This window comes from Crocodylus siamensis, chromosome 3 (genome assembly GCF_052110815.1).
Source record: "Crocodylus siamensis isolate JL-2025a chromosome 3, ASM5211081v1, whole genome shotgun sequence".
In the NCBI taxonomy this organism is placed as follows: Eukaryota; Metazoa; Chordata; order Crocodylia; family Crocodylidae; genus Crocodylus; species Crocodylus siamensis.
The window spans coordinates 85877015-85893259 of NC_143397.1; the positions used below are offsets into that span (position 1 = coordinate 85877015).

The 16245-nt window shown below is 42.1% G+C and overlaps 1 long non-coding RNA gene across 2 annotated transcripts in view; it reads left to right on the top strand.

The window, feature by feature from the left end:
• LOC149868492 (uncharacterized) overlaps positions 1 to 15933 on the top strand; it is a 31570-nt gene extending 15637 nt beyond the window's left edge. Inside the window, exons 1-4 of one of the 2 annotated variants that reach the window (XR_016440994.1) lie at positions 2046 to 2304; positions 7657 to 7869; positions 12584 to 12669; positions 14789 to 15933. This is a non-coding gene — a long non-coding RNA (uncharacterized LOC149868492). Of the gene's footprint in view, positions 1 to 2045; positions 2305 to 7656; positions 7870 to 12583; positions 12670 to 14788 lie in introns of those variants that run through there. The other variant, XR_016440993.1, reaches the window with a different exon arrangement.
• Positions 15934 to 16245: the final 312 nt, after the last annotated feature.

Here is a 16245-nt window from a genome sequence, read left to right on the forward strand (position 1 = left end):
CCATATTGTTGTTACATAATGGTCGTGTCTACAGATGCATTAGATCTAGGAGCAGTTTACTCATGAGTAAATTAGTCACGCATAAACCCTCCCAGGCAGATGTCCACACATACAGGGAAGTGGGAGTAGATTTGCTGCTAATGGCAGCAAACTGCTCCCAATTTCTGGGGCACTGCAATGGCCCCTGGCACCACCTGCCTCCTGGCTGGAGTTGGTACATTGCACCCTGCTGGTTGGGGGGAGGGCTCCTGCCTACTGCTGGGGCAGGGGCAATGTCCCCCTGCCCCAGGAGAGGAAACTCCTGGCTCCAGGTCCCTGATCAGAGGCAGGGGACTTGGAAAGAGCTGCAGGGGAGGGGCAGGTCCCAGCCCCCTACCCTGATCCACCATTGATAAGGATCGTGGAGAAAAGGATCTCCCAGCCTCCACTCCCTAATCATGATCTTGGAGCAGGGGCCATGGAGCTCCCCAAGGCAGAAGCCCTGCCCCCTGGTGGCTGGCTGACTGGGAGCAGATTTGCTCCCAGTCAGGCGTCTACACGAGTGCTACATTGCAGGAGCTAATTGCAAGTAAATATGCTGCTTGCATTTGCAGGTAGCAATTTTACTTATGATTAGAGAGGTTTACTGTGCAGTAAGCTTATGTACATGTAGACAAACATGCTTATTGTGCAGTAAAATATACTACTGGGCAGTAAAGCATCTCATGTAGATGCACCCAATAAATTGGCTCTCTAAAAACAAAGCAAACATAGATTTGTTTATATTGGCTGGAAGACACTATGTGCCTGTCTAAAACATCTCTGATATAACCTTAACAGAAGTAAACAAGTGATTGCGCACATCAAATCAGTTTTCATTTGATATGATATACAAAATCAAATAATGTCTGACTAAGGATCATGATTTAATGGGAATGAGTTCAAACAGTCTTCAGTAAAAAGTGAAAACTCATAACCGCATTATCTATGATCAAATGGGTTGGAGGGGTGGGGAGGTGATGGAACTGTACCAAAAAACTGTCTACCAAAAAAGGCTGTGGAGTCAGACTCTAACCTGTAGTTGTTAAAATTAAAACACACCAATAATGAAACAAGGGTTTTCACACGCTGTGACTTCTTTCAACAGAAAACTGAAAACAAGAATGCCTGCACTGTTAGGGCGCTTTTACACATGACAAAATTGCATCACAGTTTACACCTGCAGCAGTGTATTATGATTCAATTTTGTCACACTATACACATGTGGTGGCATACTGAAATTTAAATGATTTTGTATCCATCTGATGTATTTTAGTTTGCTACATAACAAATTGCAGTGATATATCCATCCCTGAGCTTCCCAGGCTTCTAGGACACTAGGGCTGTGCAAAATTTCACTGGCTGTTTTATTTTGACACTGTTTCAACTCATTTTGAGCTGGAAGCAGGGAAATAGAAACAAAACTGGGGTAGTTGAAATGTTTCAAGTTTCAAAGCTGAAGCTGGGCTTGCCTGCAAGGAAACAAAAAATAAGGAGAGGGAGGGAAAAGAGAGGGGGAGGACTGCTCTCATCTTGAGTGTGTAGCTGGCCAGTGACTGTGATCCTTCCCTGAGGTCCCATCCAATCCCAGTGCTCTGGGGGACGGATGGAAAAACAGCATAAAAGGCAGCATTGCTTGAACTGGCCTGCTTTCTGCCTTGGGGTCTGACAGTTACTGAGCTATCTTCCAGCAGCTCAGGAGTGTTAGACAACAAAGGCTACTACTACCATTGATTTGATTTCCTACTTCCTTGCCTAGCAAGTGGGATTCCACAATTCCTTTTGCTTTCTTTCTAGACACTTTTATTTCCGTATTACATTCATTGATTTATTCTTTTCAATTTCATAATTACATTGGATATTATACTATAGAATTTATATAGGAAGGGAGACACATTTATATATTTTTATTTTAATACATTTATATCTTGTGGCATATTATACTATAGAATTTATATAGAAAGGCACATTTATATATTTTTATAAAGACAAGACACTATGAAATGCACCATGAAGTGTGGTGGAAAGTCAGCTGGCAAGCCTTCAGGGAGGGGTGAGAGAGGGGGTAGAGGGGAGGTGTAAGTCCCCGCCCATCAAAGACAACAACAGAACAACACCTGTCTCCAATCTCTCAGGCCTGATCATCAAAGAGAATTTACAAACCACTTCTCACAGACAAGCCTATAAACTGCACTTCATCAACCTCCCAGGTACAGAAGCTCATGGACTCAATATAGACATTGGAATTCTGACACACTACAACCTGCCGGACATCTGGCTTCCCAGGTACCTCTGCACCTTTACCTGCACTGCTACATCACCCTTCCCCGCCCACCCCAGCCTGTCCCTCACCCCCTGGCACCTCCATTTCCATTTTCACTGACTGGCTTTCTTGCCTGCATTGCACACGATCCTCTGGCTTCTTTACTATTCTTTCCATCTAGGAACAGCACATACACGCACACACACACACCCCCCACAGCTGCAGGTGCTTTCTCAGCCTGACGAAGGGCTTTTCAACCCAAAACCTTGCTAAGATGTATTTCTGTAACTATTCAGTTGGCCTGCTAAAAGATACCAAATTAGATTGACCCAAAGGACCTTGTCTGCCAGTGCCATGTCCTTAGACCAACACCCCTAGCACCTGACCGGAAGGAGGCAGGGCCCTGGGTACATCTAAGACTCAGGGCTGGGTCTGGCAGGGAGAGTCCTCTGGCAGCTGCTGGAGAAGACGCTCCTGCAGGAAAGAAAAGAAAGGCTCTGTGACAGTTTGGCGCCTGAGATGCTGCTGATGCCACTGTGCTGCTGCTCACTTATTATTTTACCTGTTGTCATTTAAAGTGGTGGACCAGACTGAGGCTGTAGGGGACGAGGAGACCTTGCTGGGGCACACTATCGTGTCATGTAGAGGCCCCAGCGCCAGTAAGGGTGCACCTTAACACACACACAAAGTCACACATCACAAGTTTTTCTTGTCAGCAACTTGAGCTTCATTTTCCCAGAAACCCCTGTGCCCATCTCCTTGAAACTTGGTAAGCTTTGAGGCCTTAGCAGGGGCTACGATGCCTGCAGTTTTCACCCCACTGTGCCTTAACACATACATATGACATGAGTTTTGCTTTCAAGACTTTGAGGTACAGTTTCCCAGAAACTTCTGCACATATCTCCTTGAAGCTTGGCAGGCTACATAGCCTCAGAAGGAGATACCGTACCTGCAAGTTTCATCCAAACCAGGCAAGAAATGACAACATTATAGGCAGTTTTGTGCTTCCCCATTATAGCCTATGGGCAAAATGTCAAAACAGCATCCAAACAGTGAAATGGCTTTGACAAAATGAAACAGAACAGTGGCTTTGAAACAAAATGAAACTCATAACAAAACACTGTCCCATCGAAATGGCAAAACGGAAGTTGAAACGAAACAGTGCTGTTTCGCACAACCCTACAGGATGCCTCCTGCCACCTCCCCATGCTGCCCCGGGTACGGGATGGCTTGCCCCTGTGGCAGTGCAGTAAAGTGTCAGGAGGGCAACTCAGTATGCTGGCAACAGGAGAAGGTGGCAGAAAGCATTCATGGGGCATTAGAAGCCCAGTTTGGTGGGCTTCCAGTGCCCTGTGGACTGTCCCTGCTTCTTTCTCCAGTTGCCAGCATACCCAACTGCCCCCTGCCACTTTTATGCACTGCCACAGGGGCAAGCCAGCCCATTCCTGGGCAGTCCCAGGTGGGGACAGTGCACAGGGCACTGGAAGCCCACCAAGCCAAGCTTCCCTGAGTGCACCCAGGCTTCCAGCACCCCGTGCACCATTGGATCAGGCCAGGTGCTGCCTGCAAGCTGGGGCAGCACCTGTGCAGCTAGCTCCCCACCTGGGCAGTCCGAGGGGGTGCCACTGGCACGGAGGGAAGAACTGGGTCCCTCTGCAGTTCAGGGACTGCGTGACCTGGCGGCAGCTCACGTGGGCAGGCTCTGCAGAGAGAAAAAATGCAGCAAGGGCCTAATACTTCTTTTTTTCTTGTAGAACCTGCCTGCCTCTCATATGATTGGGGGCAAGCTGCTGGAAGCCCCTGAGCTGCGGGGGGCCCCAGTCCTTTCCTCCATGGTGGCAGCATCCCCTGGGACTAAGTGGGTGGGGTACTAGCTGCACAGGTGCTGCCTCAGATCCAATTCTTCCCCAAGTCTGAATCCTGGAAGCCCCCCAGGCGCTGCTTCCCACACAGACTTGGGGAAGAGTTGGAGCTGGCGGGTGCTCGCTGCAAGCTGGGGTGGCACCTGCACAACTAGCACTCCACTTGGGCAGCCTTAAGGGGTCCTGCTCCTGGGGAGGGAAAAACCAGGGATTCCTGAAGCTCAGGAGCCACTGGCAGCTCATCTCCTGACCACAGAAGAGATGGGCAGGCTCTGCAAAAAAGAAAAAAAAGGCTTGGGCTCCTTGCTGCATTTTTTTTTCCCAGCAGAGCCTGCCCACAGCAGTGGAGAGGGAGAGGGAGAGGTGAGCTACCAGCAAGCCGTCACTGTTCTGTGCCCTTAGTGGGTCTCAGGAAGGGAATATCATCTTGTTCAAACAAGAGAGCCTCAGGACATAAAATATCCAGAACAAGTAGACTTAATACTGACATCTGTAGTGCCAGTTTTACAAGGGAACCCCACAGACTCAGTTGACAGCACAGGGTGCCTCAAAAACCAAATGAAGACTGCTGAAAGTTTGTTATTACAGATTATAAATATTTGAGATTGTGTGTTACATTCTTACATTACATTAATATATTATTTTTAAGTGTTTCTGTTATTAAGTCTTGCCTTAGAAGGGGAAAATGAGGGGCAGATCCTATTGTACTTTTTAGATGCTGCGGTGGACTTTGGCCTAAAATGTAATTCTATTACCTTACTGAAGTTCCTAAAAATGTTAATACACCCACTTCTTTAATATGCCATCTTCTAAGCCTTATCACTAAGCTACAAAAAATCAACAAGTATGAAGACCTCCCCCCTCTCTGTTGCATTAACAGTCTTTTAGGGACTTCAGTGAGATGGAGTAGGATCACATTTAGGCACTTAATGGGTGAATTGGGATTTGGCCTTGTGTTATTAATGGCTGCCTTTAATACAGTTTGGGTATGGTTCTATGAAGCTTTTGCTGTTATTATGCATAACCAGTTAGAACAAGTCAAGGAATAAAGCAGATCTCTTGCAAGCACTATATGTACTAAGTAATTGGGAATAGTCTCTAGCGCAGTTTATGTTCCTTGCCAGAGAGGGGTGCCTCAGGACAAAACAGGATAATTAGATTTGATTGGAATGTCTCCTACCATATTGCCGTGGTATATTTTTGTGCATGAAGTAATTCATAGTTTTCAGTGAGGTATTTGGAAATTCTCAAAGACAAAAGCATGGACTGCATGCCCTTTGGCTCCTGTGCATCAATTCTTACAGTCCAGTTAGAGAAACATGATCATGATTTGCAAAAATTCATAGAAGTCCAGGACTTCCAAAAGCTATTTGCAGCAAACAGTGGTGATTCGACATTAGAATGATGACCATGTGACCAATGTCCTGTACTGTGATCTTGTGGTGATCTTGTGGATAAGTACTTATAAGTAGATTCCTAAAGGCATTTAAGCATGTAAAGATGAAGATAAATGCCTCATGGGATATTCAAATAACCTAGGTAGCTAAAAGCTATTGGGAACCTAAAGATACAGATGGGCACTTGACTGTTTAAGTAGTTTTAAAAAATCAGTCTTTGACATATTTGTTCCTTAGTTTCCCCTCCGGTAAGAGGAACACATACTTTTTTTTACTTTGTGGGTTTGTGTCTAAGTTAGTGTATGTGCACAAGAACACTATGTAATGTATCAGTTAAGGTTGTTCTAGAAACAGGATACGGCACACAAAATCCAAAAACAAAGGACAGGAAGAGTGAAGGTGACCAGCAATACATACAGGGTGCATCTACATGGGATGCTTACTAAGAACACTGTGCAGTAGCGTGCTGGTCAAAAACTGTGCTAATATGCTACTGCGCAGTAAGCATAACAAAAAAAACACATGTGCTGGCACTACTGTGCATTTAGTGGCACAAGTACTGCACATTTAGTTATGTCCTCTGATCCAGACAGAAATTAAGGCCATTAGAGAGATCAGATTTTTCAGCTTTGGTAAGTGTGCTTGGATAGTTTGATAATATTTGAGAGTTGACTGGTTCCTTCGGTTTCATTGGGTATAAGTTTAAAAAGTTCTACAGTATTGGTGTTGTTTCTCTGATGGTTGTTTTGTGGCTTGGAAAGTTGATCCTGTAATAATTGTGCCCATTTCTTCTTTTTATGTTGGATGGATGTTGTAAAAAATCTTTTGTAGTCTTTTTGTATGGCGTTTGGGAAGTTATCCGGATTTATCTCTTTTAAGTTGTAGTATGTGTTTGATTTCCTTCTTGAGTTAATATCTTCTTGAAGTAGGCTTTGTGAAGGAAGTGATTTCTAAGTTTTTATGAAGTTCTCTTGCATAATTGTGAAGCATATTTGGAGTTCTGTGTAGTGGTCAGAGGATTGTAGATGTACCTGTTTTTTGCATATTGGCTTCCATTCTACCCAGGACAGCACACATAACACCAGCAGACTCTCCTTATGCTGAAGAAGGGTGTTTGTGTCCAAATTCTAAAAAAATTTTTTCCAATTATTTAGCTGATCTAATAAAAAGATTTCACATTTACCCAAAGTGCATTTAGTTAGTACTTCATTAAGCAAGTACTAAACTAAATGCACCGTAACTACTGTGCATTAACGCATGTGTAGATGCACCCACAGGTGCACAGTTCACCACTGTTGCAGCCATTGTATAGCACAGGACACAACTGTAGTCCTGCCCCAGTAGAAGTGTTTTTCCAACCTCAGATTTTACCCATTTTCCTCCTCCTACCTCATCACCTGAAAACAGACAGATCTGAATTCCTTCTCTACCTCCAAGATATTTTTAATTATTCTAGAAAGTTACACACTTTCAAGTTTGGGGCAGGAGTTGATGGAAGCTAAATCATTTTCTGGGAAGAACTGGTTTATTGTATTTGGATAATTTGATTATTAACCTGATTCAAGTCCATCAAAGATCCAACCAAACCTGGAGCAATGTGTTAAGTTTCTATAGTATGCTGTAGTTAAGTTAAAGGCAAATTTTTGGAACACTGATTTTTAACTGATTACAATTCAGAAACTAAAGCAATCAAAATTCCTGAAATAGCTCATATAATTCCAGTTTTAGCCAAATACTTCTTCCTGTGTTCTGGGGGCAAGTAAAATATGCTTTTTCCATATTTAAAGTGGTTGAACTTTCATGTTAAGTACAAACACAAATATATACCATAGCATCACATCAGTTCACGATCATGTAAAGAACCCCTTGTTTGCTGTTTGAAAGGTGCTTAATGAAAGGTTTTATTATAGTTAATGGATCTGATCACTCCTTTATCTGATCTTTCCATGACTGAAACATTAAAAAAAGGGAAGAGATAAAATATTTCAGAGGGAATGAAAAAGGACAGATTTTAGCACAGACCATAAATTCCTTAAAGAACTCCCCAAAACTTAACAGCTAGCTCTCCACTTACCAATTAACTGAGCAAAATTTAAAGACTTTTCCTCTTCTTCAGGGAGGAGAATGATGCCTGACACCTGGGGGACCAAGAGAAGAAGTGATAAAAAGGAACAGGGAAACAAATGGATCCAGGAAGTCCAAGAAGTTAGATTCCGTTTGTGGAGTGAAGTGTGAGACCTGTATGGTGGCAGAAACTTATCTGAAATGGTTTATAGAAGGCTGAACCATTGGGGTTATGAATGAACATGACAAGAAAGCACTACATCAGGTGACACGACTTATTTGATGTACTAGGGGTCAGGACAGTGGGCTTCATTAACTGCATGGCATAACAAGGTTCATTAAATACCATAGCTGAGCCTTTCAAAATCCTGTCCCCCACAACTTTCCCACCTCCACCCTCATTTTTATTTTTAGTTAAGGGATGTCATATTTAAAGCAGATTGAAAGCTACAAACATTACATCTGCTGTGCTTCAGTTCTGCTCTAACTTAATTAGGATTTTAGAGTTAAGCACCATGTCACATTCTGATTTTTGGCCCTCCCTGCCCCTCCCCCGCAACCTCACCCTCCCCAGTGTAGAAAGTCTAATTGTTTGGTTGAGGTAGTGTCATGTGCCAGAAGTGGCGGGGAAGGAGTCAGATAATTAACTAGGCTCCTGCTGAGAATGTAGACCTTTTCCCCTTTCTTTTTTCTCTTTCAATAGCTGTTTTTTTTTCAGGAACCGTTATTAACTTTTACTTTACTGTTGTAAATTGCAGAGTGAACAACTTCAAATCTAACATGTGGAAATGCAAGGAAAGTGTGGGGGGAGGGGAGGAGGGAAACCACCTTCTGCAAAGAAGTCTTTTTAAAAGTTTTCATGTTCCGTAACAGAACATTAAAACTACGTAGGCTAAGTTGCAATGAAAACCTTGTGTTTTATTAAAAAGAAATCTTGCTCAAGGCATCCATTACTCATTTCCAAATTAAATGGCAAACCTTCAAGTTTGAAAGGACTAAGGGATCTTTGGTTGCACAGTATCTGGGAACTGCTGGAATAATGGCACTTTTTGGATATCTACCCTGTGTTTTTTTCTAGCTGTTCCATGGACACTCAGGTCTTCGTACCTGGGATGAAAGCAGTAGGTATAGAAGCTGACCCTTTCTGAAAAACGTTTTTCTTGCTAGAGGGCTTATTCACCAGGTTTGTTTCAATAAAGAATAGGAAAAAACCTGTTGTGAAAGGCAGTGGTTGACAAGCTTCGCTAAGGGTAACTTGGCTGAAAGTGAGACAAAGTTTCCTTACGTGCCTGGGTTTCCTCCTGAACCAAAAGTTTGAGATGAAAAATTATGACAGCCTTCAAAGCTTGTCTGCAGAGACATGTGGGAGACTCCAGGTAGCAAACTGTAAAACTCATGCCAGTTCCTCATTTAGACTGCGGAACAAGCACCTGGTCTTCATTAACATCACTGCTATAGTTAATGTGTTGCAGGTGTGAAAGTGTGTGGCTGAAATCTGACAAAACACCTGTCTTTTGTGGCACCATTAGATCTCTCTCATGTGGGACATGACCCCCTCGGGTGTGCTTTATCCTGCCTTGAAAGCCATAGTAAGCATTGTCCTGTAATTACAAAATCAGAGTCATCATTGCTGGGAAGAATTCTTTAACAAATTATACCTAATTAGTTTGAAATTACCTTTAATTTATAGTGAAACCATAGGCTTAACTCTGTGCTATAACACCTTCCTTTTTATCTTTATGCAAATATGATTATACACTATCAAACTGGCACAACTAGGCATAAAAACAGCTGCAGCTAGTTCTCTGGTTACTAAATGGGAACTGGACGTGTGCCATTGATTATGTTTTCTGGAATGCTGCATCAAAAAACCTATCCAGTTTGTTCCCAGAGAACTCATTTTCCCCTCCTACTCAAAGCTGAGGTGGCTGGGTCTGAGGTTTTGGTTCAGCCCAGTATATAGATAAAAGCAGCAGGAAAGGTTACTCCCAGGGTTTGGGTGTATATGGAACTCCATCTATATCTAAACATGTATCTATAAGGTTTGGGCTTATATCTAAACTGATGATCACAGGGAGCCATAGTATACCCTACTAAATTTGCTTAACTGTTTCTCGTTTGATGACGAGATACAGTTTTGTATATACCTCAAACTTCCCCAGTTCCCCCGTGTTTTATGTAACCAACTGTATCTGCTTCCAGTACCTTTCTCATGCTATCCCAAGTTATACCTCATGAAGATAATTTGCTTCCATTATCAAATATAGAAAGATAAGACTTTCTATATTTAACGTCATTTTTTGTACCTGCAATATGTGATCATTCATTGAGTGAGCATTTTATGATCCAGAACACAAAATCTGGACAGAGGTAGTCCTAATGGGGATTTTATTTGGAAAGCAGGGTTTAGGGTAAACTGCTTTCTTACACTGATCTCTTCCTCCCTAAAATCAGAGAGGTTTAGGCTAAAAACAGATGGGCTGATTATCCAGAGACAAAGAATTTTATCCTGTGATCCTACAGATATACAGGCTCATTGTCCCACTTTAAGTAACTGTGAAGTATCTGAATTAACACTTTGCCCCTGGGACAATCAAGGCTAATTCAAGTTAATTGCCATTCAGGCTGCATGTTTTTAGCCTTAGCTGTCAATTTTAGATGACCCTAATGGGTTAACAAGCAGTTAAAATAAGGAATGGCAGGTAGGCCTACCCTTATTTTATTGTCCACTGACTATTTATTTTAAAAGCCTTTTAGTGTATACCGAATTCACCCTATGCAATTTTATTCATGGTTTTTTTTTCCCTCCCCAGCCTTAAATACAGTGCAACCAATGGGTCATAAATCAGATTTCAGAGTTTCTCTAATGAAAATACTCCCTTCTCATTTAACACGTCCAATGTAGGATCATGTTCCCTTTTGTACAGCAGAAACAGTCTGGCAGTTAAAGTCAAATACATGTATACCTAATCCACTATAATCATATACAACCTGGAGCCTAGATGATTTGACAGGTTTTCATTAATTGAGGTACACTGTTAGAGTATGCAGGTTCAACATACTATGACTAACCAAATTAGAAAAAAAAGAGAATGAGGTTTTCAGTGGCTTCAATTCCTTTACGTAGCCCCAGTGTCGGGCACATCTCTGAGCAGAGAATACAGTTGCACTTTACATTCCCTTCATACATGTAAGACTGGTTGAGGAACTATTGTCCTTTTGCAGGGAATAATAGAATTAGCAGAGTTTTCGATCAACCTCTGATTTGGAGCAGATATCAGTAGTGTATTTTATTAGCATTATCTTAGACTACCATGCCTATTTACAATATTACAGCATGTACATGGGTCCTGTTTTCCTCAACTTTTGGCAAAGGTGGGAGGCAGCCAACTGCCCCTAGGAAATGCTCTTCAAGAAAGCCCAGATAAGGTTAATCTACTTTTTCCACAAGCTGCCTTGTGACTGTCTCTGAGTAGCTCTGCACAAATCTAACTACTTTTACCAAATGCACTTTCCCCCTTTCCTCCTTTACCCTTCAACTTTTCACCTGGTAAACCCCTGGTACAAGCCTATTCATAGAGTTTGATGGCCTAAAAAATGGTATTCAAACTGCTGCTTTGTAATGCAAAGGAACCTCAAAAAGGTTTACAGGCCCAGAAAGAGAAAGGTGCTCTAACCCACAGAATGCCTTAATATCCTCCTGAGTGCAGTTACTACATGGCATGTTTAGCTTTTGGTACAGGGAGTTTCACTCTGGGTACTAATATATCTCTGACTACTAATGGGAAAACAACCAGCACTTCTTTTAGTTTACATAACTATCCTTCACAATTCAGAAACAAGTACTGACTACTTCAGATAGACCAATTGTTCCCAAAACCTCAACTACTATATTTTCTCACACACAACATGCCCCAGATATAGTGTACCTCTTGTTTTTAAAAGGAAGACTGAAGTTTTTTTTTCCCCACAGATGCATAAAGCATAGGCAAAGCCTAGTTTTCAGATGATTCACCTGCCCTTTCCTGCATTACTAAATCTGAATCCCTAGCTGCTGCTGAAGGTTGGTCTTCATGGGCAGATCTAGGATTTTGAAGTGAGCTAAAGAAGGTATAAAACAAAACAGCAGCAACTAGCATATGGTTCTCAACCTTTTTTGTACCAGGACCCATTTGTAAACATTTATGGCCAGTCCTGACCCAGTGCCCTTCACTCCTGACCCACTGCTCCCTGCCCACGGGCTCTAGCGCTCCAGTGCGGGGTAGGGAGAGTGTGTGTGGGGAACTCTGCCAGCCTGCAAGGGAAAAGCCACGGTTTGCCACATTTTTCTCCTTTAAAGGAGTATCCATTTTTAAAGTTTGCTCATGACACTTTCATATATTCTTGAGACCCACTTTTGGGTTGGAACCCATGGACTGAGAAACACTGAAGACAGCAGAGTTTCCCTAAGAAAGGTAAGCCTGATTAATAAAGTATCAATACCATTAAAAAGAGAGGCAATAGCTAACACCTATGGAGTTAAAAACAATGGGCTGTTAAGCTAATTCATTCTCTCAGTTGCCTAAACAGCAATCCCATAGCTGCTGCACTTTAGAACAGGAACCAAATTAGGGTGCAGGCAGAATATCAGCTTCCCTGCTTAATGCATAGGGACTGATTTGGGGGGAGGGGAAGAGAGGGTATGTGTTATATGTGAGAAAAGACAGTATTTTGTTATGTACTACCACTTGCCCCACAACTTGCCCAGTTTTTGTAAGCAAGTTCAACTAATGTTTTCACTCCAGGTTTCCAGGCTGGAATCAGAAGTCTAAAAGAAGTGCAAAGCAGGTTGTCTTCTCATTTTCCAGATATTAGTAAGATCAAAAGGTTATAAATACTATGAAAGATCCTATTCTACAGATTTCCAATCCAGCTTTAGTCCATTTAGATATAAGCCATTCACTGTTTTAGATGCTTATATATCTTTGTCTCATTTAAAGGTCATCCATTCCTAGACCTCTTGGACCTGGCAGAAAGGTTAGTCTCAAATCAAATATGATGCAGTTTGATCAACATTCTGTCTCAGGTAGGCATGGCCTTTTCTTGTATACCAGTACTATTCATAAATAGCGGATGCCAACATTTTGTTTTCCAGTCATTTCACCAAGCTTTACAATTGACAGTAGTCCTTCTGGCCATTTTCTTCACAACGTAGAAGAGTGCAACCTGGCTAGCAGCAATGAACAGTAACAGAACTTCTGGAAATTAACCACTTAAAATAGTTGTGTGTAATGGAAGAAACAGAATTTAGGTAACTTCCTGAAGGGCAGTTCATGCAACTTAGGGTGCCAGTCATTTCTTGATGTTGGGTGGCAATGGAGCACAAATCTCTCTTATCCCACAAACACTTACCAAATTTGAGAAAAATAACTGAGGACCAAGCCCATTTCTCATCCTGGGCTACTATTTTATGGCCTCTTTTTCACAACGTCTTCTGCATGTTCCCATGATTAGTAACTGTTTCAAATGTGATAAATAAGAGGTATACATGGTCACTTGCCCAAACTATGAGCAATTCACTGAAAAGAACCAAGGACCTCATCCTACCAGCCCATGAATTAACTTTTTTGGGGGAGGGTATTTATTTTTTACTCACACATTGCCGCTTTCTTTCTCCTTGATGCATCCAAATTAGTTTTGTTTGGCCTCTCCCCAAACACCGCAATAAATGATTTGACATTGCTGCCTTTTCTCTTACCTGTCCTAACCTTTGAAACACACTCAGATAACAACGAAGTCATCAGTTCTGATTATACTGTAACAAGTGGTGTTTCTGAATAAATCAGCTAAATAAGTATATGCAGATAGCTTAACAGTATGCCAATGCAATACATATTATCCGGTGGCAGGAAAAAATCAGTTGAAAAGCCCCCACACTCAGTAGCTGTAGACAAATATAGGAAAAATATTTCAAGGGATTATGAATACCATATAGATCCTGAAGTAATTTGCTCTGCAGTAGTTTCAAAACAATGAAATTATCTTTCTTTCCAGATGGAAGAGTGAAGTTGTGAATAGGCCTGAGGATTTCTCAGAAAGCATAGGGTTTGGCTAAGTCTATTACTAAGCACCTTATGTTTTCACTCTAAGGCCATGTCCAGATGAGCAGGAGCATGTGGTTTGTGGTGCAACAAACACCATGCAGGGAACGTTAAAACTGGCACTGCTAATTTGTAGCATGGAGCCAAAATTTGCTAACAAGAAATCCTGATGGCAAAATAGGCATTGAGAAAAAAAATGCAGTGCAGCGTACACAACAGAAGTCACAGAGCATCTCCTCTCCTTTAGTTGTTGTCCAGCTCCTCCAGCGTGCCGGGAACCGGAAGGAGCTGGCCAAGGGCTGTTTGCCTAAAGCAGGACAATTTGTCCTTCAACAAAGCACTGCACACATTTGTGCTGCTACTATTTTAACCACTGCAAGTGCACACCCCTGCACATCTGGACTCAGCCTAAAAGTCTTCTATCTCAAAGATCTGAATAGTAATCAGTTGTTCACCATCCCACTGCAGAAAATACACATATAAGCTGGTAAATGAAAGAGTTGATTGGAAAGTCCTGCTCTGCCCTTTGAGTGCCACATTATGAATACTTATTTAAGGATTTTGTTGCAATCAGTTCCGTTTCCTGGACTACTAAAGGCATAATTGATATATATGAGGTTCGATTGACTTCATGCATTCAGGGACAATTTTACCTTCACTCATATTCTTTGGGCTGCTAACTTAATGCCTGGGCTTTTCCACCAGTGCCTATAGTTTTGAGCACACATCTCAGAAGCTGCAATATGATCACTATGGAAGGGTTGAATCCCTTTCACTGAATGATATAACAAGTCCAGGGACCACTGAAATGGACGTTCCAAAGTCTTATTCATTTGTGACAGGATACGATTTAAAACTGTAATATTAGAGGCCCAGGTCCTACTCACAACTCCTGTGTTAAGGTGACTATCATTCATCTCCACTAAGGTATAGAATATGAGGCCTTGGTTAGGTTTGAAGGGCACACAAGTTTGAAGGGGACCAGCACAACGATACAGTTGATTACTGGGCTTCTGGTTTGCACCTCAAAGCTACTTCCCCTAGGGTATATGGCATTGATACACATCAAATAAGTACACTTGACCACCGTTCCTTTTCTTCCAGGAGCAGCCCAGGTCCAGGATGCCCTAGCCATAAGAGCAGGCTCACAGAAAGGAAGCCTACATGTAAAGAAAGAAAATCAAAGTTTTATTTTTTAATCATAAAGATGGTGATCACTGGTTTAACAGTATATATCAATTTTTGTATGTACACCTATGCACATGTACAAACACAGCATGTATGTGTAGGGAGGGTTCTTCATCCATGTGTATGCACCCAGTAACACACAGATGCTAAGCTATGAAACTATGATTTCTCCTGAGTTGAGGTGAAGACAGCATCCACCTCCCCTGTCTTATAGTTCCCAACACATTCATTTCACTTTTCTGTGGTTCCAGGAACTACTTCAGCCAATAACAACTTAATAACTACAGTTCCAATTAGTTGAAACCTCCTGCTTGAGCTAATGTTTTGGTAAGTTGTTTTTATGCTCCAGCTGAGTCAGGAAGATTTTCCATGTGGCTTTCACACAAAATAAACTGTCCTGTATTCTCAGCAGGGCATTCCCAAACTGTTCTACTGTTCCCCTGTCTACACTGATTTGGGGTAAAGGGGTTCACTTCATGACTCGGTTCTTTTCTTTAGCTGATTTTCCAGCTTCCAGAGCTTAGTATCCTAATTAGCTTCCCTCCATTTAAGACAAAAAAAAAAAAAAGCATGGCTCACTCCAGAGCCAGTCAGCCAAAGGGGAAGTCTAGCTAAGCATCCTGCTTCCAGTCTTGTAGCAAAGGGCTGAACTCTGTATACTAGCCATGAGATGGTATATTTAGCCACTATCCACAACTCACATGTTGGCAGTTAGCCCTGTTCTCTGACACAAGCAACCCAAGTGTGAAGCATGGGTAAACCACATGCCAAGTTGTTACTGCAGCTCCAGCACAATAGTTTAATAACATTGTGGTCTTTCTCAAAGCCTTTAATGCAAAGTGCCATGGATGCTTCCTTTTACTATGTGGTTTGGAGCTCAGCAGAGGGTGGAATGGAAAACTGCCCAGTGTGCTGTGACAGACATGTAATTAAGGAATAAGGCATGATAGGGCATGTATTCTACTAGGTTACTGGCTACACCTTGGGTGCCATGGTAGAGCCTGTTTCAACAGTGTGAGATATGACCTTTTTAAAAGAAAACAGGTATTAATTTTGCATGTTCTGGTAGGCAACTATTTGATGAAAGAAGCTTAATAAAACTTTTGATGCTTAAATTTTTTGCTTTGAATACATTTTTTGCTTGCTTTTAATCCTTAAAGATTTCTGTCCTCAGAATTCCCGGTGAAATGAGGAAGCTAAGTAAACCCTTTTTCCACTTCACGCTACTCTATGGGTCCCAGCCCTTTCTGTTAGATATGAGAGAGCCGGGCAGAGATCCTCATTTCCCCATCTTCCCGTGCTCTCCCAATAATGTCTTCATTTTAGGGCTACTCCAGCTTACCTACTGGCTCTCCCTTTACCTCTGGTGCTTT